Source organism: Scyliorhinus torazame, chromosome 14 (genome assembly GCF_047496885.1).
Source record: "Scyliorhinus torazame isolate Kashiwa2021f chromosome 14, sScyTor2.1, whole genome shotgun sequence".
Lineage (NCBI taxonomy): Eukaryota > Metazoa > Chordata > Chondrichthyes > Carcharhiniformes > Scyliorhinidae > Scyliorhinus > Scyliorhinus torazame.
The window spans coordinates 175727130-175751807 of NC_092720.1; the positions used below are offsets into that span (position 1 = coordinate 175727130).

At 45.7% G+C, this 24678-nt stretch overlaps 7 non-coding genes across 7 annotated transcripts; all 7 read right to left on the reverse strand.

Annotated features, from left to right (window-relative positions):
- Positions 1-2144: 2144 nt before the first annotated feature.
- trnan-guu (transfer RNA asparagine (anticodon GUU)) lies at positions 2145-2218 on the reverse strand. The gene has a single exon. It is a non-coding gene; the product is annotated as a tRNA-Asn (tRNA).
- Positions 2219-4134: 1916 nt separating this feature from the next.
- On the reverse strand, positions 4135-4208 carry trnan-guu (transfer RNA asparagine (anticodon GUU)). The gene has a single exon. It is a non-coding gene; the product is annotated as a tRNA-Asn (tRNA).
- A 1880-nt stretch (positions 4209-6088) lies between these two features.
- Positions 6089-6162, reverse strand: trnan-guu (transfer RNA asparagine (anticodon GUU)). Its single transcript has one exon. It is a non-coding gene; the product is annotated as a tRNA-Asn (tRNA).
- Positions 6163-8078: 1916 nt separating this feature from the next.
- trnan-guu (transfer RNA asparagine (anticodon GUU)) lies at positions 8079-8152 on the reverse strand. The gene has a single exon. It is a non-coding gene; the product is annotated as a tRNA-Asn (tRNA).
- Positions 8153-10032: 1880 nt separating this feature from the next.
- On the reverse strand, positions 10033-10106 carry trnan-guu (transfer RNA asparagine (anticodon GUU)). Its single transcript has one exon. It is a non-coding gene; the product is annotated as a tRNA-Asn (tRNA).
- Positions 10107-12020: 1914 nt separating this feature from the next.
- Positions 12021-12094, reverse strand: trnan-guu (transfer RNA asparagine (anticodon GUU)). Its single transcript has one exon. It is a non-coding gene; the product is annotated as a tRNA-Asn (tRNA).
- Positions 12095-13970: 1876 nt separating this feature from the next.
- trnan-guu (transfer RNA asparagine (anticodon GUU)) lies at positions 13971-14044 on the reverse strand. Its single transcript has one exon. It is a non-coding gene; the product is annotated as a tRNA-Asn (tRNA).
- Positions 14045-24678: the final 10634 nt, after the last annotated feature.

Here is a 24678-nt window from a genome sequence, read left to right on the forward strand (position 1 = left end):
CATGCACAAATCTGGAACAAAAACACAAAAGGTTGGGCAATCTCGGCAGGTCTTACAGCATCTGAGAAGTCAGAACGGAGTCTGTGGTTCAAGACAGGGTGACTTTGTGTTACAGAACAAAGACTACACCATTATCCGTAGCCCTGTCAATAACGCTCCTCCACCATTTTACATTCGAGCCATTTTTGTATTTTCTACTTCCAGATATTCGCAGTGAAACTATAACAAAACTGTATTTTCTGATGTGCAGTTAGGACAGTTTTCTTAGTTTCTAAATATCAGTTGATTTCTCATTCTAACCAAAGGAAATGTGTCTTGACTGTCGACGATCAGTCGGGCAGCGCCCTTCGTTCTCCCCGGAGTCTCTTTCTCGAAGTCTTTCCCAACATTCACAAAGTGCTTGATTTTCGTGTGTTGCTTCGTTTCCTTTTCTCCACTGCCAAGTGACTCTATTTCTCAGAATTCTGCCCACTCCTCCTCACTGCTTCATGACCAGATGTCAGGAAATTCATTTCCATGGAGGGACTATCGAGACCAAGATTATTCTCCGCGTATAAAGAAGGTTCAGTGGGTATTTGGTTGAGACACTTGAAAGTTTTGGGAGAATAGCCGAAGAAGCTGATGTAACAAATTGAGAGAGACTGTTTTCACTTGCAAAAATAAAAGACCCGGAGGAGTATGATAGATGAAAATACTTAAAATATAAAGCCGTGATCTGAGGAGATTCTCGTATTCACAACAGTTTGAATTCAGGTGCCTCTCACAGGAGCAGAAACATGCACTCAGTTGTGACCCGCTTTAAAGAGGCCTTACACAGAGAATTCCGCACCCGTTAATTTTCGAGATACACATTAACTTACCGCTGTCGTGACTCGGAGTCGAAGTGAGGTTGATGCAGCCACAGCTCAAAGTACTAACCACTATACGATCACGACGCCACACGTTCCCGCCGAGGTGCACAGTGACTGCCGATGTACTTGATCATCAACTGTTTGGAATCTATCATGGCCAACACTTTATGACTCTCTCATTACAAGTTTCGTAGATACACAGTTTGGATACCTCAACTTTGGTTCCAGAGTAATGTTCCTGCAACAAGGGTATATACATTTTAACCCACGCTGATAAAAAGAACCGCTATAATAGATAACACATAACAATTTCGACATTCAGCCCAAATATATGGCATTTGGACTTTCTCCCGTCTCTGCATCGATTTTCTCCGCCTGCTCGAGGTCCCTCCCATAGTCCAAAGATGTGAAGGTTCGGTGGATTGGCCATGCTAAAGTGTGCCAGATTGTCCATAGACTAGCAGTTTCGCTGGATTGGCCAAGATCAACGTGCCAGGTGACTGGCATTCTACGGAGGAGCTTGATCACGAAGACCCCTGCTGATTTTTTAAAAACCATTTTATTACATAGAACATACAGTGCAGAAGGAGGCCATTCGGCCCATCGAGTCTGCACCGACCCACATTAATCCCTCACTTCCACCTTATCCCCGCAACCCAATAACCCCTCCCAACCCTTATGGACACTACGGGTAATTTAGCATGGCCAATCCACCTAACCTGCACGTCTTTGGACTGTGGGAGGAAACCGGAGCACCCGGAGGAAACCCACGCGGACACGGGGAGAACGTGCAAACTCCGCACAGACAGTGACCCAGCGGGGAATCGAACCTGGGACCCTGGCGCTGTGAAGCCACAGTGCTAATCACTTGTGCGACCGCGCTGCCCCATTCTGTATCCCTTTCCTCTCATTCCTGAATATTGTCAGTGCAAACCAACTTTCTCTCACATCTACGACTCAACATCTCCGCCCTCATACCAGTTGAACTTTGGAGCGTCTCTCATTCGCCGTCTCGCCCTCTTTGATCCAAAGAGAAAAATCTAAGAACCTTTCATCCCACTGTTGCTATTTGGTGAATGTCTCTCTATGGTAATTCAAATTCATATTCATTAACCCTTTGGATGCGAACTGAATGTTTAAAATCAGAAAGACAGAATTTGGCGTGTTTAATATTGGAACCGGAGCAAAGAAATCAAATCAACGTGGCATGAAATATAAAAAGCACCAAGGCGGTGATTCGATCCCACAGAGGGACAAAGTAAAATGCGGTTCACGCGGGGTGGGATAACACTTCGTCTCTGGGTGGGATTGAAACACCAACCTTTCAGTTAACAGCCGAACGCGCTGACCGATTGCGCCACAGAGACGACAAATGCTCTTTTAGCTCCAATAAACAAGCCAATTTAAGATGGACACAGTCTCATCTTGTCCACATCGTAACAGTTCCTTCTTGTTGATGCACCAATCTGGAACAAAAACACAAAATGCTGGGCAATCTCAGCAGGTCTGACAGCATCTGTGGAGAGGGAACGGAGTCTGTGTTTCAAGCCAGGTTGATTATGTGTCACAGAACAAAGACTACGCCATTATCCGTAGCCCTGTCAATAACGCCCTCCAGCCTTCTACATTCGAGCCATTGTTGTATTTTCTGCTTCCACATATTCGCAATGAAACTATAATTAAACTGTATATTCTGATGTGCAGTAAGGACAGTTTTCTTAGATTCTAAATATCAGTTGATTTCTCGAATCATTCTAACCAAAAGAAATGTGACGTCACTGTCGATGAGCAGTCGGGCAGCGCCCTTCGTTCTCCCCGGTGTCTCTTTCTCGAAGTGTATCCCAACATTCACAAAACTAGTGCTTGATTTTCGTGTGTCGCTTCTTTTCCATTTTCTCCATTGCCAACTGGCATTATCTCCCAAAATCCTGCCCGCTCCTCTTCATTGCATCATGACAGATGTCAGGAAATTCATGGAGATGGAGGGACCATCCAGACCAAGAATATTCTCCGCGTATACAGAAGGTTCCGTGGGTCTTTACTTGAGACACTTGAACATTTTGGGTGAATGGCCAAAGAAGCTGATGCTGCAAATTGAGAGAGACTGTTTTCACTTCCAACCAGACAAGAACCTGAGGAGTATGCTTGCTGATAATAGTTAAAATAAAAAACTGGGAGCTGAAGAGATTCTCGTATTCACAAGCGTTTGAATTCTGGAGCATCAAATAGGAGCAGAAGCATGCACTCAGATGTGAGCCCGTTTTAAAGAGTCCTTTCCTCAGAGAATTCCTCATCAGTTCATTTGCGAAAAACTCATCAAATTATCGCTGCCGTGACTCTGAATCGAAATTGCTGCGGCCACAACGCAGAGCACTAACCACGAGACGATCACGGCGCCACACGTCACCGGCGAAGCATGTCTGTAACTGTCGATGTACTTGGTCATCAACTGTTTGGAATCTATCATGACGCACAGTTTATGACTCCCTAAAAACAACTTTAGTAGATACACAAGTTTGGATGCCTTAACTTTGGTTCCATAATAATGTTCCTGCAACAAGGATAATTAACCGGGCTCATAAAAATAACAATGCAATGGCTATAATATATAATACATAACAATTCCGATATTCATCCCAAACTTATGGTATTTGGACGTTCTCCCGGTGTCTGCATCGGTTTTCTCTACCTGCTCGAGGTCCCTCCCGCAGTGCAAAGATGTGAACGTTCGGTGTATTGGCCATGCTAAAATGAGCCAGATTGTCCATGGATTAACAGTTTCGCTGGATTGGCCTTGATCAATTTGCGGGATTACGGGTATTCTACGGAGGAACTTGGTCTCTTTGTCTCTTGCTGATTTTTTGAAACGATTTCTCCCAGCATTCCTTTCCCCCTATTCTTGAATATTGCAAGTGCAAACAAACTCTCTCTCTATTTCCACGATTGACTTTCTCCGCCCAAATACCAGTTGCGCGTTGGAGCACCTCTCATTCGCCGTCTCACACTCTTTGATCTAAAGAGAAAAATCTAGGCCCCTTTCGTTCCACTGTTGCTGTTAGGTGAATGTCTCTCCATGGTGGTTCAAATTCATATTGATTAAACCTTTGGATGCGAACTGACTGTTTGAAATCATAAAGCCAGCATTTGGCGTGCTTAATATTGGAACCGGAGAAAATAAATCAAATCAACGTGGCATGAAATATAAAAAGCACTGAGGCGTTGATTCGATCCCACTGAGAGACGAAGTATACAAAATAGTTCCTCCGCAGGAGAGATATCATTTCGTCTCCGGGTGGGATTGAACCACCAACCTTTCGGTTAACAGCCGAACGCGCTAACCGATTGCGCCACAGAGACGGCAACTGTTCAAGTCATTCGAATAAACATGCCAAATTATGATGGAAACAATCTCATCCTGGCCACGTCCTCAGAGCAACTTATTGTCCATGCACAAATCTGTAACAAAAACACAAAAGGTTGGGCAATCTCGGCAGGTCTTACAGCATCTGAGAAGTCAGAACGGAGTCTGTGGTTCAAGACAGGGTGACTTTGTGTTACAGAACAAAGACTACACCATTATCCGTAGCCCTGTCAATAACGCTCCTCCACCATTTTACATTCGAGCCATTTTTGTATTTTCTGCTTCCAGATATTAGCAGTGAAACTATAATAAAACTGTATTTTCTGATGTGCAGTTAGGACAGTTTTCTTAGTTTCTAAATATCAGTTGATTGCTCATTCTAACCAAAGGAAATGTGTCTTGACTGTCGACGATCAGTCGGGCAGCGCCCTTCGTTCTCCCCGGAGTCTCTTTCTCGAAGTGTTTCCCAACATTCACAAACCTAGTGCTTGATTTTCGTGTGTTGCTTCGTATCCTTTTCTCCACTGCCAAGTGGCTCTATTTCTCAGAATTCTGCCCACTCCTCCTCACTGCTTCATGACCAGATGTCAGGAAATTCATTTCCATGGAGGGACTATCGTGACCAAGATTATTCTCCGCGTATTAAGAAGGTTCAGTGGGTATTTGGTTGAGGCACTTGAAGGTTTTGGGTGAATTGCCGAAGAAGTTGATGGAACAAATTGAGAGAGACTGTTTTCACTTGCAAAACTAAAAGACCCGTAGGAGTATGATAGATGATAATAGTTAAAATATAAAACCGTGATCTGAGGAGATTCTCGTATTCACAACAGTTTGAATTCAGGAGCCGAAACATGCACTCAGTTGTGACCGACTTTAAAGAGGCCTTACACAGAGAATTCCGCACCCGTTCATTTCCGAGATACACATTAACTTACCGCTGTCGTGACTCGGAGTCGAAGCGAGGTTGATGCAGCCACAGCGCAAATTACTAACCACTACACGATCACGACGCCACACGTTACCGCCGAGGTGCACAGTGACTGCCGATGTACTTGATCACCAACTGTTTGGAATCTATCATGGCCAACACTTTATGACTCTCTCATTACAAGTTTCGTAGATACACAGTTTGGATACCTCAACATTGGTTCCAGAGTAATGTTCCTGCAACAAGGAGATATATATTTTAACCCACGCTGATAAAAAGAACCGCTATAATAGATAATACATAACAATTTCGACATTCATCCCAAATATATGGCATTTGGACGTTCTCCCGTCTCTGCATCGGTTTTCTCCGCCTGCTCGAGGTCCCTCCCATAGTCCAAAGATGGGAAGGTTCGGTTGATTGGCCATGCTAAAGTGTGCCAGATTGTCCATAGAATACCAGTTTTGCTGGATTGGCCAAGATCAACGTGCCAGGTGACTGGCATTCTACGGAGGAGCTTGATCACGAAGACCCCTGCTGATTTTAAAATAACCATTTCATCCTGTCTCACTTTCCTCTCATTCCTGAATATTGTCAGGGCAAACCAACTTTCTCTCTATTTCTACGACTCAACATCTCCGCCCGCATACCAGTTGAACTTTGGAGCGTCTCTCATTCGCCGTCTCGCCCTCTTTGATCCAAAGAGAAAAATCTAAGATCCTTTCATCCCACTGTTGCTATTGGGTGAATGTCTCTCTATGGAAATTCAAATTCATATTGATTAACCATTTGGATGCGAACTGACTGTTTAAAATCAGAAAGACAGCATTTGGCGTGTTTAATATTGGAACCGGAGAAAAGAAATCAAATCAACGTGGCATGAAATATAAAATCGACCATACAGAGGGACAAGGTAAAATACGCTTCACCCGGGGTGGGATAACACTCCGTCTCTGGGTGGGATCGAACCACCAACCTTTCGATTAACAGCCGAACGCGCGAAACGATTGCGCCACAGAGACGACAAATGCTCTGTTAGCTCCAATAAACAAGCCAATTTAAGATGGACACAGTCTCATCTTGTCCACATCGTAACAGCTCATTCTTGTTGATGCACCGATCTGGAACAAAAACACAAAATGCTGGGCAATCTCAGCAGGTCTGACAGCATCTGTGGAGAGAAAACGGAGTCTGTGTTTCAAGCCAGGGTGATTATGTGTCACAGAACAAAGACTACGCCGTTATCTGTAGCCCTGTCAATAACGCCCTCCAGCCTTCTACATTCGAGCCATTGTTGTATTTTCTGCTTCCAGATATTCGCAATGAAACTGTAATTAAACTGTATTTTCTGATGTGCAGTAAGGACAGTTTTCTTAGTTTCTAAATATCAGTTGATTTCTCGAATCATTCTAACCAAAGGAAATGTGACGTCACTGTCGATGAGCAGTCGGGCAGCGTCCTTCGTTCTCCCCGGTGTCTCTTTCTCGAAGTGTTTCCCAACAGTCACAAAACTAGTGCTTGATTTTCGTGTGTCGCTTCTTTTCCATTTTCTCCATTGCCAGCTGGCATTATCTCCCAAAATCCTGCCCGCTCCTCCTCATTGCATCATGACAGATGTCAGGAAATTCATGGAGTTGGAGGGACCATCTAGACCAAGAATATTCTCCGCGTATACAGAAGGTTACGTGGGTCTTTACTTGAGACACTTGAACATTTTGGGTGAATGGCCAAAGAAGCTGATGCAGCAAATTGAGAGAGACTGTTTTCACTTCCAACCAGACAAGAACCTGAGGAGTATGCTTGCTGATAATAGTTAAAATAAAAAACTGGGAGCTGAAGAGATTCTCGTATTCACAAGCGTTTGAATTCTGGAGCATCAAACAGGAGCAGAAACATGCACTCAGATGTTAGCCCGTTTTAAAGATTCCTTTCCTCAGAGAATTCCTCATCAGTTCATTTGCGAAAAACTCATCAAATTATCGCTGTCGTGACTCTGAATCGAAATTGCTGCGGCCACAACGCAGAGCACTAACCACGAGACGATCACGGCGCCACACGTCACCGGCGAAGCATGTCTGTAACTGTCGATGTACTTGGTCATCAACTGTTTGGAATCTATCATGACGCACAGTTTATGACTCCCTAAAAACAACTTTAGTAGATACACAAGTTTGGATGCCTTAACTTTGGTTCCATAATAATGTTCCTGCAACAAGGATAATTAACCGGGCTCATAAAAATAACAATGCAATGGCTATAATATATAATACATACCAATTCCGATATTCATCCCAAACTTATGGTATTTGGACGTTCTCCCGGTGTCTGCATCGTTTTTCTCTACCTGCTCGAGGTCCCTCCCGCAGTGCAAAGATGTGAACGTTCGGTGTATTGGCCATGCTAAAATGAGCCAGATTGTCCATGGGTTAACAGTTTCGCTGGATTGGCCCTGATCAATTTGCGGGATTACGGGTATTCTACGGAGGAAATTGGTCTCTTTGTCTCTTGCTGATTTTTTGAAACCATTTCTCCCAGCATTCCTTTGCTCTCATTCTTGAATATTGCAAGTGCAAACAAACTCTCTCTCTATTTCCACGATTGACTTTCTCCACCCAAATACCAGTTGCGCGTTGGAGCACCTCTCATTCGCCGTCTCACACTCTTTGATCTAAAGAGAAAAATCTAGGCCCCTTTCGTTCCACTGTTGCTGTTAGGTGAATGTCTCTCCATGGTGGTTCAAATTCATATTGATTAAACCTTTGGATGCGAACTGACTGTTTGAAATCATAAAGACAGCATTTGGCGTGCTTAATATTGGAACCGGAGAAAATAAATCAAATCAACGTGGCATGAAATATAAAAATCACTAAGGCGTTGATTCGATCCCACTGAGAGACGAAGTATACAAAATAGTTCCTCCGCAGGAGAGATATCATTTCGTCTCCGGGTGGGATTGAACCACCAACCGTTCGGTTAACAGCCGAACGCGCTAACCGATTGCGCCACAGAGACGGCAACTGCTCAAGTCACTCGAATAAACATGCCAAATTATGATGGAAACAATCTCATCCTGGCCACGTCCTCAGAGCAACTTATTGTCCATGCACAAATCTGGAACAAAAACACAAAAGGTTGGGCAATCTCGGCAGGTCTTACAGCATCTGAGAAGTCAGAACGGAGTCTGTGGTTCAAGACAGGGTGACTTTGTGTTACAGAACAAAGACTACACCATTATCCGTAGCCCTGTCAATAACGCTCCTCCACCATTTTACATTCGAGCCATTTTTGAATTTTCTGCTTCCAGATATTAGCAGTGAAACTATAATAAAACTGTATTTTCTGATGTGCAGTTAGGACAGTTTTCTTAGTTTCTAAATATCAGTTGATTGCTCATTCTAACCAAAGGAAATGTGTCTTGACTGTCGACGATCAGTCGGGCAGCGCCCTTCGTTCTCCCCGGAGTCTCTTTCTCGAAGTGTTTCCCAACATTCACAAACCTAGTGCTTGATTTTCGTGTGTTGCTTCGTATCCTTTTCTCCACTGCCAAGTGGCTCTATTTCTCAGAATTCTGCCCACTCCTCCTCACTGCTTCATGACCAGATGTCAGGAAATTCATTTCCATGGAGGGACTATCGTGACCAAGATTATTCTCCGCGTATTAAGAAGGTTCAGTGGGTATTTGGTTGAGACACTTGAAGGTTTTGGGTGAATTGCCGAAGAAGTTGATGGAACAAATTGAGAGAGACTGTTTTCACTTGCAAAACTAAAAGACCCGTAGGAGTATGATAGATGATAATAGTTAAAATATAAAACCGTGATCTGAGGAGATTCTCGTATTCACAACAGTTTGAATTCAGGAGCCGAAACATGCACTCAGTTGTGACCGACTTTGAAGAGGCCTTACACAGAGAATTCCGCACCCGTTCATTTCCGAGATACACATTAACTTACCGCTGTCGTGACTCGGAGTCGAAGCGAGGTTGATGCAGCCACAGCGCAAATTACTAACCACTACACGATCACGACGCCACACGTTACCGCCGAGGTGCACAGTGACTGCCGATGTACTTGATCACCAACTGTTTGGAATCTATCATGGCCAACACTTTATGACTCTCTCATTACAAGTTTCGTAGATACACAGTTTGGATACATCAACATTGGTTCCAGAGTAATGTTCCTGCAACAAGGAGATATATATTTTAACCCACGCTGATAAAAAGAACCGCTATAATAGATAATACATAACAATTTCGACATTCATCCCAAATATATGGCATTTGGACGTTCTCCCGTCTCTGCATCGGTTTTCTCCGCCTGCTCGACGTCCCTCCCATAGTCCAAAGATGTGAAGGTTCGGTTGATTGGCCATGCTAAAGTGTGCCAGATTGTCCATAGAATACCAGTTTTGCTGGATTGGCCAAGATCAACGTGCCAGGTGACTGGCATTCTACGGAGGAGCTTGATCACGAAGACCCCTGCTGATTTTAAAATAACCATTTCATCCTGTCTCACTTTCCTCTCATTCCTGAATATTGTCAGGGCAAACCAACTTTCTCTCTATTTCTACGACTCAACATCTCCGCCCGCATACCAGTTGAACTTTGGAGCGTCTCTCATTCGCCGTCTCGCCCTCTTTGATCCAAAGAGAAAAATCTAAGATCCTTTCATCCCACTGTTGCTATTGGGTGAATGTCTCTCTATGGAAATTCAAATTCATATTGATTAACCATTTGGATGCGAACTGACTGTTTAAAATCAGAAAGACAGCATTTGGCGTGTTTAATATTGGAACCGGAGAAAAGAAATCAAATCAACGTGGCATGAAATATAAAATCGACCATACAGAGGGACAAGGTAAAATACGCTTCACCCGGGGTGGGATAACACTCCGTCTCTGGGTGGGATCGAACCACCAACCTTTCGATTAACAGCCGAACGCGCGAAACGATTGCGCCACAGAGACGACAAATGCTCTGTTAGCTCCAATAAACAAGCCAATTTAAGATGGACACAGTCTCATCTTGTCCACATCGTAACAGCTCATTCTTGTTGATGCACCGATCTGGAACAAAAACACAAAATGCTGGGCAATCTCAGCAGGTCTGACAGCATCTGTGGAGAGAAAACGGAGTCTGTGTTTCAAGCCAGGGTGATTATGTGTCACAGAACAAAGACTACGCCGTTATCTGTAGCCCTGTCAATAACGCCCTCCAGCCTTCTACATTCGAGCCATTGTTGTATTTTCTGCTTCCAGATATTCGCAATGAAACTGTAATTAAACTGTATTTTCTGATGTGCAGTAAGGACAGTTTTCTTAGTTTCTAAATATCAGTTGATTTCTCGAATCATTCTAACCAAAGGAAATGTGACGTCACTGTCGATGAGCAGTCGGGCAGCGTCCTTCGTTCTCCCCGGTGTCTCTTTCTCGAAGTGTTTCCCAACAGTCACAAAACTAGTGCTTGATTTTCGTGTGTCGCTTCTTTTCCATTTTCTCCATTGCCAGCTGGCATTATCTCCCAAAATCCTGCCCGCTCCTCCTCATTGCATCATGACAGATGTCAGGAAATTCATGGAGTTGGAGGGACCATCTAGACCAAGAATATTCTCCGCGTATACAGAAGGTTACGTGGGTCTTTACTTGAGACACTTGAACATTTTGGGTGAATGGCCAAAGAAGCTGATGCAGCAAATTGAGAGAGACTGTTTTCACTTCCAACCAGACAAGAACCTGAGGAGTATGCTTGCTGATAATAGTTAAAATAAAAAACTGGGAGCTGAAGAGATTCTCGTATTCACAAGCGTTTGAATTCTGGAGCATCAAACAGGAGCAGAAACATGCACTCAGATGTTAGCCCGTTTTAAAGATTCCTTTCCTCAGAATTCCTCATCAGTTCATTTGCGAAAAACTCATCAAATTATCGCTGTCGTGACTCTGAATCGAAATTGCTGCGGCCACAACGCAGAGCACTAACCACGAGACGATCACGGCGCCACACGTCACCGGCGAAGCATGTCTGTAACTGTCGATGTACTTGGTCATCAACTGTTTGGAATCTATCATGACGCACAGTTTATGACTCCCTAAAAACAACTTTAGTAGATACACAAGTTTGGATGCCTTAACTTTGGTTCCATAATAATGTTCCTGCAACAAGGATAATTAACCGGGCTCATAAAAATAACAATGCAATGGCTATAATATATAATACATACCAATTCCGATATTCATCCCAAACTTATGGTATTTGGACGTTCTCCCGGTGTCTGCATCGTTTTTCTCTACCTGCTCGAGGTCCCTCCCGCAGTGCAAAGATGTGAACGTTCGGTGTATTGGCCATGCTAAAATGAGCCAGATTGTCCATGGGTTAACAGTTTCGCTGGATTGGCCCTGATCAATTTGCGGGATTACGGGTATTCTACGGAGGAAATTGGTCTCTTTGTCTCTTGCTGATTTTTAGAAACCATTTCTCCCAGCATTCCTTTGCTCTCATTCTTGAATATTGCAAGTGCAAACAAACTCTCTCTCTATTTCCACGATTGACTTTCTCCACCCAAATACCAGTTGCGCGTTGGAGCACCTCTCATTCGCCGTCTCACACTCTTTGATCTAAAGAGAAAAATCTAGGCCCCTTTCGTTCCACTGTTGCTGTTAGGTGAATGTCTCTCCATGGTGGTTCAAATTCATATTGATTAAACCTTTGGATGCGAACTGACTGTTTGAAATCATAAAGACAGCATTTGGCGTGCTTAATATTGGAACCGGAGAAAATAAATCAAATCAACGTGGCATGAAATATAAAAATCACTAAGGCGTTGATTCGATCCCACTGAGAGACGAAGTATACAAAATAGTTCCTCCGCAGGAGAGATATCATTTCGTCTCCGGGTGGGATTGAACCACCAACCGTTCGGTTAACAGCCGAACGCGCTAACCGATTGCGCCACAGAGACGGCAACTGCTCAAGTTACTCGAATAAACATGCCAAATTATGATGGAAACAATCTCATCCTGGCCACGTCCTCAGAGCAACTTATTGTCCATGCACAAATCTGTAACAAAAACACAAAAGGTTGGGCAATCTCGGCAGGTCTTACAGCATCTGAGAAGTCAGAACGGAGTCTGTGGTTCAAGACAGGGTGACTTTGTGTTACAGAACAAAGACTACACCATTATCCGTAGCCCTGTCAATAACGCTCCTCCACCATTTTACATTCGAGCCATTTTTGTATTTTCTGCTTCCAGATATTAGCAGTGAAACTATAATAAAACTGTATTTTCTGATGTGCAGTTAGGACAGTTTTCTTAGTTTCTAAATATCAGTTGATTGCTCATTCTAACCAAAGGAAATGTGTCTTGACTGTCGACGATCAGTCGGGCAGCGCCCTTCGTTCTCCCCGGAGTCTCTTTCTCGAAGTGTTTCCCAACATTCACAAACCTAGTGCTTGATTTTCGTGTGTTGCTTCGTATCCTTTTCTCCACTGCCAAGTGGCTCTATTTCTCAGAATTCTGCCCACTCCTCCTCACTGCTTCATGACCAGATGTCAGGAAATTCATTTCCATGGAGGGACTATCGTGACCAAGATTATTCTCCGCGTATTAAGAAGGTTCAGTGGGTATTTGGTTGAGACACTTGAAGGTTTTGGGTGAATTGCCGAAGAAGTTGATGGAACAAATTGAGAGAGACTGTTTTCACTTGCAAAACTAAAAGACCCGTAGGAGTATGATAGATGATAATAGTTAAAATATAAAACCGTGATCTGAGGAGATTCTCGTATTCACAACAGTTTGAATTCAGGAGCCGAAACATGCACTCAGTTGTGACCGACTTTGAAGAGGCCTTACACAGAGAATTCCGCACCCGTTCATTTCCGAGATACACATTAACTTACCGCTGTCGTGACTCGGAGTCGAAGCGAGGTTGATGCAGCCACAGCGCAAATTACTAACCACTACACGATCACGACGCCACACGTTACCGCCGAGGTGCACAGTGACTGCCGATGTACTTGATCACCAACTGTTTGGAATCTATCATGGCCAACACTTTATGACTCTCTCATTACAAGTTTCGTAGATACACAGTTTGGATACATCAACATTGGTTCCAGAGTAATGTTCCTGCAACAAGGAGATATATATTTTAACCCACGCTGATAAAAAGAACCGCTATAATAGATAATACATAACAATTTCGACATTCATCCCAAATATATGGCATTTGGACGTTCTCCCGTCTCTGCATCGGTTTTCTCCGCCTGCTCGACGTCCCTCCCATAGTCCAAAGATGTGAAGGTTCGGTTGATTGGCCATGCTAAAGTGTGCCAGATTCTCCATAGAATACCAGTTTTGCTGGATTGGCCAAGATCAACGTGCCAGGTGACATTCTACGGAGGAGCTTGATCACGAAGACCCCTGCTGATTTTAAAATAACCATTTCATCCTGTCTCACTTTCCTCTCATTCCTGAATATTGTCAGGGCAAACCAACTTTCTCTCTATTTCTACGACTCAACATCTCCGCCCGCATACCAGTTGAACTTTGGAGCGTCTCTCATTCGCCGTCTCGCCCTCTTTGATCCAAAGAGAAAAATCTAAGATCCTTTCATCCCACTGTTGCTATTGGGTGAATGTCTCTCTATGGAAATTCAAATTCATATTGATTAACCATTTGGATGCGAACTGACTGTTTAAAATCAGAAAGACAGCATTTGGCGTGTTTAATATTGGAACCGGAGAAAAGAAATCAAATCAACGTGGCATGAAATATAAAATCGACCCGACAGAGGGACAAGGTAAAATACGCTTCACCCGGGGTTGGATAACACTCCGTCTCTGGGTGGGATCGAACCACCAACCCTTCGATTAACAGCCGAACGCGCGAAACGATTGCGCCACAGAGACGACAGATGCTCTGTTACTCCAATAAACAAGCCAATTTAAGATGGACACAGTCTCATCTTGTCCACATCGTAACAGCTCATTCTTGTTGATGCACCGATCTGGAACAAAAACACAAAATGCTGGGCAATCTCAGCAGGTCTGACAGCATCTGTGGAGAGAAAACGGAGTCTGTGTTTCAAGCCAGGGTGATTATGTGTCACAGAACAAAGACTACGCCGTTATCTGTAGCCCTGTCAATAACGCCCTCCAGCCTTCTACATTCGAGCCATTGTTGTATTTTCTGCTTCCAGATATTCGCAATGAAACTGTAATTAAACTGTATTTTCTGATGTGCAGTAAGGACAGTTTTCTTAGTTTCTAAATATCAGTTGATTTCTCGAATCATTCTAACCAAAGGAAATGTGACGTCACTGTCGATGAGCAGTCGGGCAGCGTCCTTCGTTCTCCCCGGTGTCTCTTTCTCGAAGTGTTTCCCAACATTCACAAAACTAGTGCTTGATTTTCGTGTGTCGCTTCTTTTCCATTTTCTCCATTGCCAGCTGGCATTATCTCCCAAAATCCTGCCCGCTCCTCCTCATTGCATCATGACAGATGTCAGGAAATTCATGGAGTTGGAGGGATCATCCAGACCAAGAATATTCTCCGCGTATACAGAAAGTTACGTGGGTCTTTACTTGAGACACTTGAACATTTTGGGTGAATGGCCAAAGAAGCTGATGCAGCAAATTGAGAGAGACTGTTTTCACTTCCAACCAGACAAGAACCTGAGGAGTATGCTTGCTGATAATAGTTAAAATAAAAAACTGGGAGCTGCAGAGATTCTCGTATTCACAAGCGTTTGAATTCTGGAGCATCAAACAGGAGCAGAAACATGCACTCAGATGTTAGCCCGTTTTAAAGATTCCTTTCCTCAGAGAATTCCTCATCAGTTCATTTGCGAAAAACTCATCAAATTATCGCTGTCGTGACTCTGAATCGAAATTGCTGCGGCCACAACGCAGAGCACTAACCACGAGACGATCACGGCGCCACACGTCACCGGCGAAGCATGTCTGTAACTGTCGATGTACTTGGTCATCAACTGTTTGGAATCTATCATGACGCACAGTTTATGACTCCCTAAAAACAACTTTAGTAGATACACAAGTTTGGATGCCTTAACTTTGGTTCCATAATAATGTTCCTGCAACAAGGATAATTAACCGGGCTCATAAAAATAACAATGCAATGGCTATAATATATAATACATACCAATTCCGATATTCATCCCAAACTTATGGTATTTGGACGTTCTCCCGGTGTCTGCATCGTTTTTCTCTACCTGCTCGAGGTCCCTCCCGCAGTGCAAAGATGTGAACGTTCGGTGTATTGGCCATGCTAAAATGAGCCAGATTGTCCATGGGTTAACAGTTTCGCTGGATTGGCCGTGATCAATTTGCGGGATTACGGGTATTCTACGGAGGAACTTGGTCTCTTTGTCTCTTGCTGATTTTTTGAAACCATTTCTCCCAGCATTCCTTTGCTCTCATTCTTGAATATTGCAAGTGCAAACAACCTCTCTCTCTATTTCCACGATTAACTTTCTCCGCCCAAATACCAGTTGCGCGTTGGAGCGCCTCTCATTCGCCGTCTCACACTCTTTGATCGAAAGAGAAAGATCTAAGCCCCTTTCGTTCCACTGTTGCTGTTAGGTGAATGTCTCTCCATGGTGGTTCAAATACATATTGATTAAACCTTTGGATACGAACTGACTGTTGAAAATCAGAAACACAGCATTTGTCGTGTTTAATATTGGAACTCAGAAAGGAAATAAAATCAACCTGGCATGAAATATAAAAAGCACCAAGGCGGTGATTCGATCCCACAGAGCGACAAAGTAAAATACGCTTCAACCGGGGGTGGGATAACACTTCGTTTCTGGGTGGGATCGAACCACCAACGTTGCATTTAACAGCCGAACGCGCTCATCGATTGCGCCACAGAGACGACAAACGCCACTTTTGCTCGAATAAGCAAGCCAATGTATGATGGACACAGTCTCATCTTGTCCACATCGTAACAGCTCATTCTTGCTGATGCACCAATCTGGAACAAAAACACAAAATGCTGGGCAATCTCAGCAGGTCTGACAGCATCTGTGGCGAGAGAACAGAGTCTGTGTTTCAAGCCAGGGTGATTATGTGTCACAGAACATAGACTACACCATTATCCGTAGCCCTGTCAATAACGCGCCTCCGGCCTTCTACATTCGAGCCATTGTTGTACTTTCTGCTTCCAGATATTCGCAATGAAACTATAATTAAACTGTATTTTCTGATGTACAGTAAGGAGAGTTTTCTTAGTTTCTTAATATCAGTTGATTTCTCGAATCATTCTAACCAAAGGAAATGTGAAGTGCCTGTCGATGATCAGTCGCGCAGCGCCCTTCGTTCTCCCCGGTGTCTCTTCTCGAAGTTTTTCCCAACATTCTCAAAACTAGTGCTTGATTTTCGTGTGTCGCTTCTTTTCCGTTTTCTCCATTGCGAACTGGCATTATCTCCCAACATTCTGCCCGCTCCTCCTCATTGCAATCATGACCAGATGTCAGGAAATTAATTTATATTGAGGGACTATCCAGACCAAGAATATTCTCCGCGTATACAGAAGGTTCCGTGGGTCTTTACTTGAGACACTTGAACATTTTGGGTGAATGGCCAAAGAAGCTGATGCAGCAAATTGAGAGAGACTGTTTTCACTTCCAAACAGACAAGAACCTGAGGATTATGCTTGATGATAATAGTTAAAATAAAAAACTGGGAGCTGAAGAGATTCTCGTATTCACAAGCGTTTGAATTCTGGAGCATTAAACAGGAGCAGAAACATGCACTCAGCTGGGAACGGGTTATAACGAGTCCTTTCCTCAGAGAATTCCTCATCAGTTCATTTGCGAAAAACTCATCAAATTATCGCTGGCGTGACTCTGAATCGAACCGGGATTGCTGAGGTAACAACGCAGAGTTCTAACTACGAGACGATCACCGCGTCTCACGTCACCGGCGAAGCTCGTCTGGAGTTGTCGATGTACTTGGTCATCAAGTGTTAGGAATCTATCATGACGCACAGTTTATGACTCCCTAAAAACAACTTTCGTAGATACACAAGTTTGGATGCCTTAACCTTGGTTCCATAATAATGTTCCTGCAACAAGGATATATACACTTTAACCCAGCCTCATAAAAATAACAATGCAATGGCTATAATATATAATACATACCAATTCCGATATTCATCCCAAACTTATGGTATTTGGACTTTCTCCCGGTGTCTGCATCGGTTTTCTCCGCCTGCTCGAGGTCCCTCCCAGTGCAAAGATGTGAACGTTCGGTGTATTGGCCATGCTAAAGTGTGCCAGATTGTCCATGGATTAACAGTTTCGCTGGATTGGCCGTGATCAACGTGCGGGATTACGGATATTCTACGGAGGAACTTGGCCTCTTTGTCCTTGCTGATTTTTTGAAACCATTTCTACCAGCATTCCTTTCCTCTCATTCTTGAATATTGCCAGTGCAAACAAACTCTCTCTCTATTTCCACGATTTACTTCCTCCGCCCCCATACCAGTTGCGCGTTGGAGCGCCTCTCATTTGCCGTCTCACCCTCTTTGATCGAAAGAGAAAAATCAAGGCCCCTTTCGTTCCACTGTTGCTGTTAGAGTGAATGTCTCTCCATGGTGCTTCAAATTAATATTGATTAACTCTTTGGATGCAACCTGACTGTTTAAAATCAGAAAGACAGCATTTTAATATTGTTTAATATTGGAACCGGAGAAAAGAATTCAAATCAACGTGGCATGAAATATAAAAAGCACCAAGGCGGTGATTGGATCCCACAGAGGGACGAAGTATAAAAAACATTTCATCCTGGGGTGGGATAACACTTCGTCTCCGGGTCAGCAGGGCACGACGTGACTAAGTTCCCCCGGAGAATACCCGTAACCGGGCTCGTTGATGATGGCTAATCCAGCGAAACTGCTAATCGATGGAAAATCGGGCACACTTGAGCATGGCCAATCCACCGAACCTTCACATATTTGGACTGTGGCAGCGACCTCCAGCAGGCGGAGAAAACCGATGCAGACGCCGGGAGAACGTCCAAGTACCATATGTTTGTGATGAATATCGAAATTGTTATGTATTGTATATTACAGCGTTCGCATGGTAATTTTTATGAGCCTGAATTAAAGTGTATATATCCTTGTTGCAGGAACATTATTATGGAACCATGGTTAAGGCATTCAAACTCTGTATCTACTAAAGTTGTTATTAGAGAATCATAAAGTTTGGGCCATGATAGATTCCAAACAGTTGATGACTAAGTACATCGCCAGTTACAGGTTGTTTCGGCTGCGACGTGTGGCGCCGTGATCGTCTACTCGTCAGTATTTTGCGGTGTGGCCGCAGCAACCTTAGATCGAATCCGAAATACGAGCAGCGATAATTTGATGTGTTTTTCCGAAATGAGCGGATGAGGAATTATTTGTGCAAAGGCCTCTTTAAAACGGGTTCACAGCTGAGTGCATGCTTCTGCTCCTGTTTGATGCTGCAGAATTCAAACGGTTGTGAATAAGAGAATCTCTTCAGCTCCCGGTTTTTTATTTTAACTATTATCATCAAGCATACTCCGCAGGTTCTTGTCTGTTTGGAAGTGAAAACAGTCTCTCTCAATTTGCTGCATCAGCTTCTTCGGCCATTCACCCAAAATGTTCAAGTGTCTCAAGTAAAGACCCACGGAACCTTCTGTAAACGCGGAGAATATTCTTGGTCTGGATAGTCCCTCCATATAAATTAATTTCCTGACATCTGGTCATGATTGCAATGAGGAGGAGCGGGCAGAATGTTGGGAGATAATGCCAGTTGGCAATGGAGAAAACGGAAAAGAAGCGACACACGAAAATCAAGCACTAGTTTTGAGAATGTTGGGAAACACTTCGAGAAAGAGACACCGGGGAGAACGAAGGGCGCTGCACGACTGATCAGCAACAGTCAAGACACATTTCCTTTGATTAGAATTATTCGAGAAGAACTTCCGGGTGCGGCGATGACCAGCTGAGTCGCACGTTTCGGCAGCTCCCTGTGAAACGGACTTTTGGGCTCTTGGTCGGAGCCCCAACGGCAATTTTGACGGCTAAAATCACTGTGCGGTAAACCAGAAGGGAATCCCCCCTGGATACGGATGGAAAAAGGAGGAGAGAGTGGCCAGATTGCAGTGGATCCTTTAGAACAGCGGCAAGGAAGGCAAGCAAAAACCAAGATGGCGTCAGAAGGTGGCAGTTTAACATGGGGCCCTGAACAACAAGAGTTCTTGAAATGCTGTGTGGAAGAGATCAAAAAGGAAATGAAGAAAGAGCTGTTGGCCCCGATACTACAGGCGATCGAAGGGCTAAAGGAGGAACAAAAGACCCAGGAGCGGGAGCTTTGGGTCGTGACGGCAAAGGCAGCCGAGAATGAGGACGATATACAGGGCCTGGTGGTGAATACGGAGACGCAGGAGGCACATCAGAAACGATGTGTGGAAAGGTTGGAGGCACTGGAAAACAACGCAAGGAGGAACAACCTGAGGATTCTTGGTCTTCCTGAAGGTGTGGAGGGAGCGGTCGTCGGGGCATATGTGAGCACGATGCTGCACTCGTTAATGGGAGCGGAGGCCCCGGCGGGTCCGTTGGAGGTGGAGGGAGCATACCGAGTGATGGCGCGAGGACCGAGAGCAGGAGAAATTCCCAGAGCCATAGTGGTGAGATTCCTCCGTTTTAAGGATAGAGAAATGGTCCTTAGATGGGTGAAGAAAACTCGGAGCAGTAAATGGGAGAACGCGGTGATCCGCGTTTATCAAGACTGGAGTGCGGAGGTGGCGAGAAGGAGGGCGAGCTTTAATTGGGCCAAGGCGGTGCTTCATAAAAAGAAGATAAAATTTGGAATGCTGCAACCGGCAAGACTGTGGGTCACATATCGAGGGAGGCACCACTACTTTGAGACGGCGGATGAAGCGTGTACTTTTATTGTGGAAGAAAAACTGGAATGAGCGGGTTATTAAAAAGAACGTTCGAACAAAGTGGTGGGGCGAATGTGGGGGGCAAAGAGGGGTTTTATGTACTAATCCTGCGATGTGGTAACTTTTCTCTCTCCCACAGTTGGTGATGGGGGAGGAGGGGAGGTGGAGGAGATGGGGCGTTGGCCATTGGGGGCGGGGCCAAGGGAGAAGCGCGGGCTTGGTTCCTGCGCTATGATAATCATGGCGGGAATAGAGAAGCAGGAAGGAGGGGGCGTCGCACGGTGCGAGCCGAGGTCACGGGGGGAAGCCGTGGTCAGCCAGAGTTTGCTGACTTCTGGGAGCAACATGGGGGGAGTAATTACGCTAGCGGGGGATCTAGCGGGGGTGGGGGGGGGGGTGGGAGGGGGGAATTACTGGGTTGCTGCTGCTGGGGAGAGGGGGGAGCTGGTATGGGAGAGGATGGGCGGGGGGCACCGCCTGGGGGAGATACAGCTGCGTGGGAACCGGGTGAGGAGCTGGAAAAAGGTGATGGCTAATCGACAAGGGGGGGGGGGGTAGGAAGCCCCCCAACTCGGCTGATCACGTGGAACGTGAGAGGGCTGAACGGGCCGATAAAGAGGGCACGGGTACTCGCACACCTTAAGAAACTTAAGGCAGATGTGGTTATGTTACAGGAAACACACCTGAAACTAATAGACCAGGTTAGGCTACGCAAAGGATGGGTGGGGCAGGTGTTCCATTCGGGGCTAGATGCGAAAAACAGGGGGGTGGCTATATTAGTGGGGAAGCGGGTAATGTTCGAGGCAAAGACTATAGTGGCGGATAACGGGGGCAGATACGTGATGGTGAGTGGCAAACTACAGGGGGAGATGGTGGTTTTGGTAAACGTATATGCCCCGAACTGGGATGATGCCAATTTTAAGAGGCGGATGCTAGGACGCATTCCGGACCTAGAGATGGGAAAGCTGATAATGGGGGGGAGATTTTAATACGGTGTTGGAACCAGGGCTGGATAGGTCGAAGTCCAGGACTGGAAGGAGGCCGGCAGCAGCCAAGGTACTTAAAGATTTTATGGAGCAGATGGGAGGTGTAGACCCATGGAGATTTAGCAGACCTAGGAGTAAGGAGTTCTCGTTTTTCTCCTATGTCCATAAAGTCTACTCGCGAATAGACTTTTTTGTGCTGGGTAGGGCATTGATCCCGAAGGTGAGGGGAACGGAGTATACGGCTATAGCCATTTTGGATCACGCTCCACACTGGGTGGACTTGGAGATAGGGGAGGAAACAGGAGGGCGCCCACCCTGGAGAATGGACATGGGACTAATGGCAGATGAGGGTGTGTGTCTAAGGGTGAGGGGGTGCATTGAAAAGTACTTGGAACTCAATGATAATGGGGAGGTCCAGGTGGGAGTGGTCTGGGAGGCGTTGAAGGCGGTGGTTAGAGGGGAGCTGATATCAATAAGGGCACATAAAGGGAAGCAGGAGAGTAAGGAACGGGAGCGGTTGCTGCAAGAACTTTTGAGGGTGGACAGACAATATGCGGAAGCACCGGAGGAGGGACTGTACAGGGAAAGGCAAAGGCTACATGTAGAATTTGACTTGCTGACTACAGGCACTGCAGAGGCACAATGGAGGAAGGCACAGGGTGTACAGTACGAATATGGGGAGAAGGCGAGCAGGTTGCTGGCACACCAATTGAGGAAAAGGGGAGCAGCGAGGGAAATAGGGGGAGTGAGGGATGAGGAAGGAGAGATGGAGCGGGGAGCGGAGAGAGTGAATGGAGTGTTCAAGACATTTTATAAAAAATTATATGAAGCTCAACCCCCGGATGGGAGGGAGAGCATGATGGGCTTCTTGGATCGGCTGGAATTTCCCAAGGTGGAAGAGCAGGAAAGGGTGGGACTGGGAGCACAGATCGAGGTAGAAGAAGTGGTGAAAGGAATTAGGAGCATGCAGGCGGGAAAGGCCCCGGGACCGGATGGATTCCCAGTCGAATTCTATAGAAAATATGTGGACTTGCTCGCCCCGGTACTGACGAGGACCTTTAATGAGGCAAAGGAAAGGGGACAACTGCCCCCGACTATGTCTGAAGCAACGATATCGCTTCTCTTAAAGAAGGAAAAGGACCCGCTACAATGCGGGTCCTAGAGACCTATTTCCCTCCTAAATGTAGATGCCAAGGTCCTGGCCAAGGTAATGGCAATGAGAATAGAGGAATGTGTCCCGGGGGTGGTCCACGAGGACCAAACTGGGTTTGTGAAGGGAGACAGCTGAACACGAATATACGGAGGTTGTTAGGGGTAATGATGATGGCCCCACCAGAGGGATAAACGGAGATAGTAGTGGCGATGGATGCCGAGAAAGCATTTGATAGAGTGGAGTGGGATTATTTGTGGGAGGTGTTGAGGAGATTTGGTTTTGGAGAGGGGTATGTTAGATGGGTGCAGCTGTTGTATAGGGCCCTAGTGGCGAGCGTGGTCACGAATGGACGGGGATCTGCATATTTTCGGCTCCATAGAGGGACAAGGCAGGGATGCCCTCTGTCCCCATTATTGTTTGCACTGGCGATTGAGCCCTTGGCGATAGCGTTGAGGGGTTCCAAGAAGTGGAGGGGAGTACTTAGGGGAGGAGAAGAGCACCGGGTATCTTTGTATGCGGACGATTTGCTACTATACGTGGCGGACCCGGCGGAGGGGCTGCCAGAAATAATGTGGATACTTGGGGAGTATGGGGATTTTTCAGGGTATAAATTGAACATGGGGAAAAGTGAGTTGTTTGTGGTGCATCCAGGGGAGCAGAGTAGAGAAATAGAGGACCTACCGTTGAGGAAGGTAACAAGGGACTTTCGTTACCTGGGGATCCAGATAGCTAAGAATTGGGGCACATTGCATAGGTTAAATTTAACGCGGTTGGTGGAACAGATGGAGGAGGATTTCAAGAGATGGGATATGGTATCCCTGTCAATGGCAGGGAGGGTGCAGGCGGTTAAGATGGTGGTCCTCCCGAGATTCCTCTTTGTGTTTCAGTGCCTCCCGGTGGTGATCACGAAGGCTTTTTTAAAAAGGATTGAAAAGAGCATCATGGGTTTTGTGTGGGCCGGGAAGACCCCGAGAGTGAGGAAGGGATTCTTACAGCGTAGCAGGGATAGGGGGGGCTGGCACTACCGAGCCTAAGTGAGTATTATTGGGCCGCAAATATTTCAATGGTGAGTAAGTGGATGGGAGAGGAGTAGGGAGCGGCGTGGAAGAGATTAGAGAGGGCGTCCTGTAGGGGGACTAGCCTACAGGCTATGGTGACAGCCCCATTGCCGTTCTCACCGAGGAACTACACCACAAGCCCGGTGGTGGTGGCTACACTGAAGATTTGGGGACAGTGGAGACGGCATAGGGGAAAGACTGGAGCCTTGGGGGGGTCCCCGATAAGAAACAACCATAGGTTTGCCCCGGGGGGAATGGATGGGGATATGGAATGTGGCAAAGAGCAGGAATAACGCAACTGAAAGATCTGTTTGTGGATGGAAGTTCGCGAGTCTGGGAGCGCTGACCGAGAAATATGGGTTGCCCCAAGGGAATGCATTCAGGTATATGTAACTGAGGGCTTTTGCGAGGCAACAGGTGAGGGAATTCCCGCAGCTCCCGACACAAGAGGTGCAGGACAGAGTGATCTCAAAGACATGGGTGGGGGATGGTAAGGTGTCAGATATATATAGGGAAATGAGGGACGAAGGGGAGACTATGGTAGATGAACTAAAAGGGAAATGGGAAGAAGAGCTGGGGGAGGAGATCGAGGAGGGGCTGTGGGCAGATGCCCTAAGCAGGGTAAACTCGTCGTCCTCGTGTGCCAGGCTAAGCCTGATTCAGTTTAAGGTATTACACAGGGCACATATGACTGGAGCACGGCTCAGTAAATTTTTTGGGGTGGAGGATAGGTGTGCGAGGTGCTCGAGAAGCCCAGCGAATCATACCCATATGTTTTGGTCATGCCCGGCACTACAGGAGTTTTGGATGGGGGTGACAAAGGTGCTTTCAAAAGTAGTAGGAGTCCGGGTCGAACCAAGCTGGGGGTTGGCTATATTTGGGGTTGCACAAGAGCCGGGAGTGCAGGAGGCGAGAGAGGCCGATGTTTTGGCCTTTGCGTCGCTAGTAGCCCGGCGCAGGATATTGCTAATGTGGAAAGAAGCCAAGCCCCCGGGGGTGGAGACCTGGAAAATGACATGGCGGGGTTTATGAAGCTAGAGCGGATTAAGTTCGTCCTAAGGGGGTCGGCTCAAGGGTTCACCAGGCGGTGGCAACCGTTCGTCGAATACCTCGCAGAAAGATAGACGGAATGGGAAAAAGAAGGCAGCAGCAGCAGCCCAGGATCGGGGGGGGGGGAGGGGTGGGGGGGGGGGGAGGAGGAACCAGAAGGACTCTCAGGGTTGTTAATATATACTGTATAGTATGTATAGGTCGTTGCTACAGATAATTATATATTGGACTGTTAAATTATATTTTTGGAGAGTGTTACTTGTGACAAGGCAGTTGCCAATTAGGGCTAGTTTTCATTTTTGTTATTTATTATTTATTCATTTTTTGTTTATAAAATAGGTCATTGTTATTTGTGTTGTTA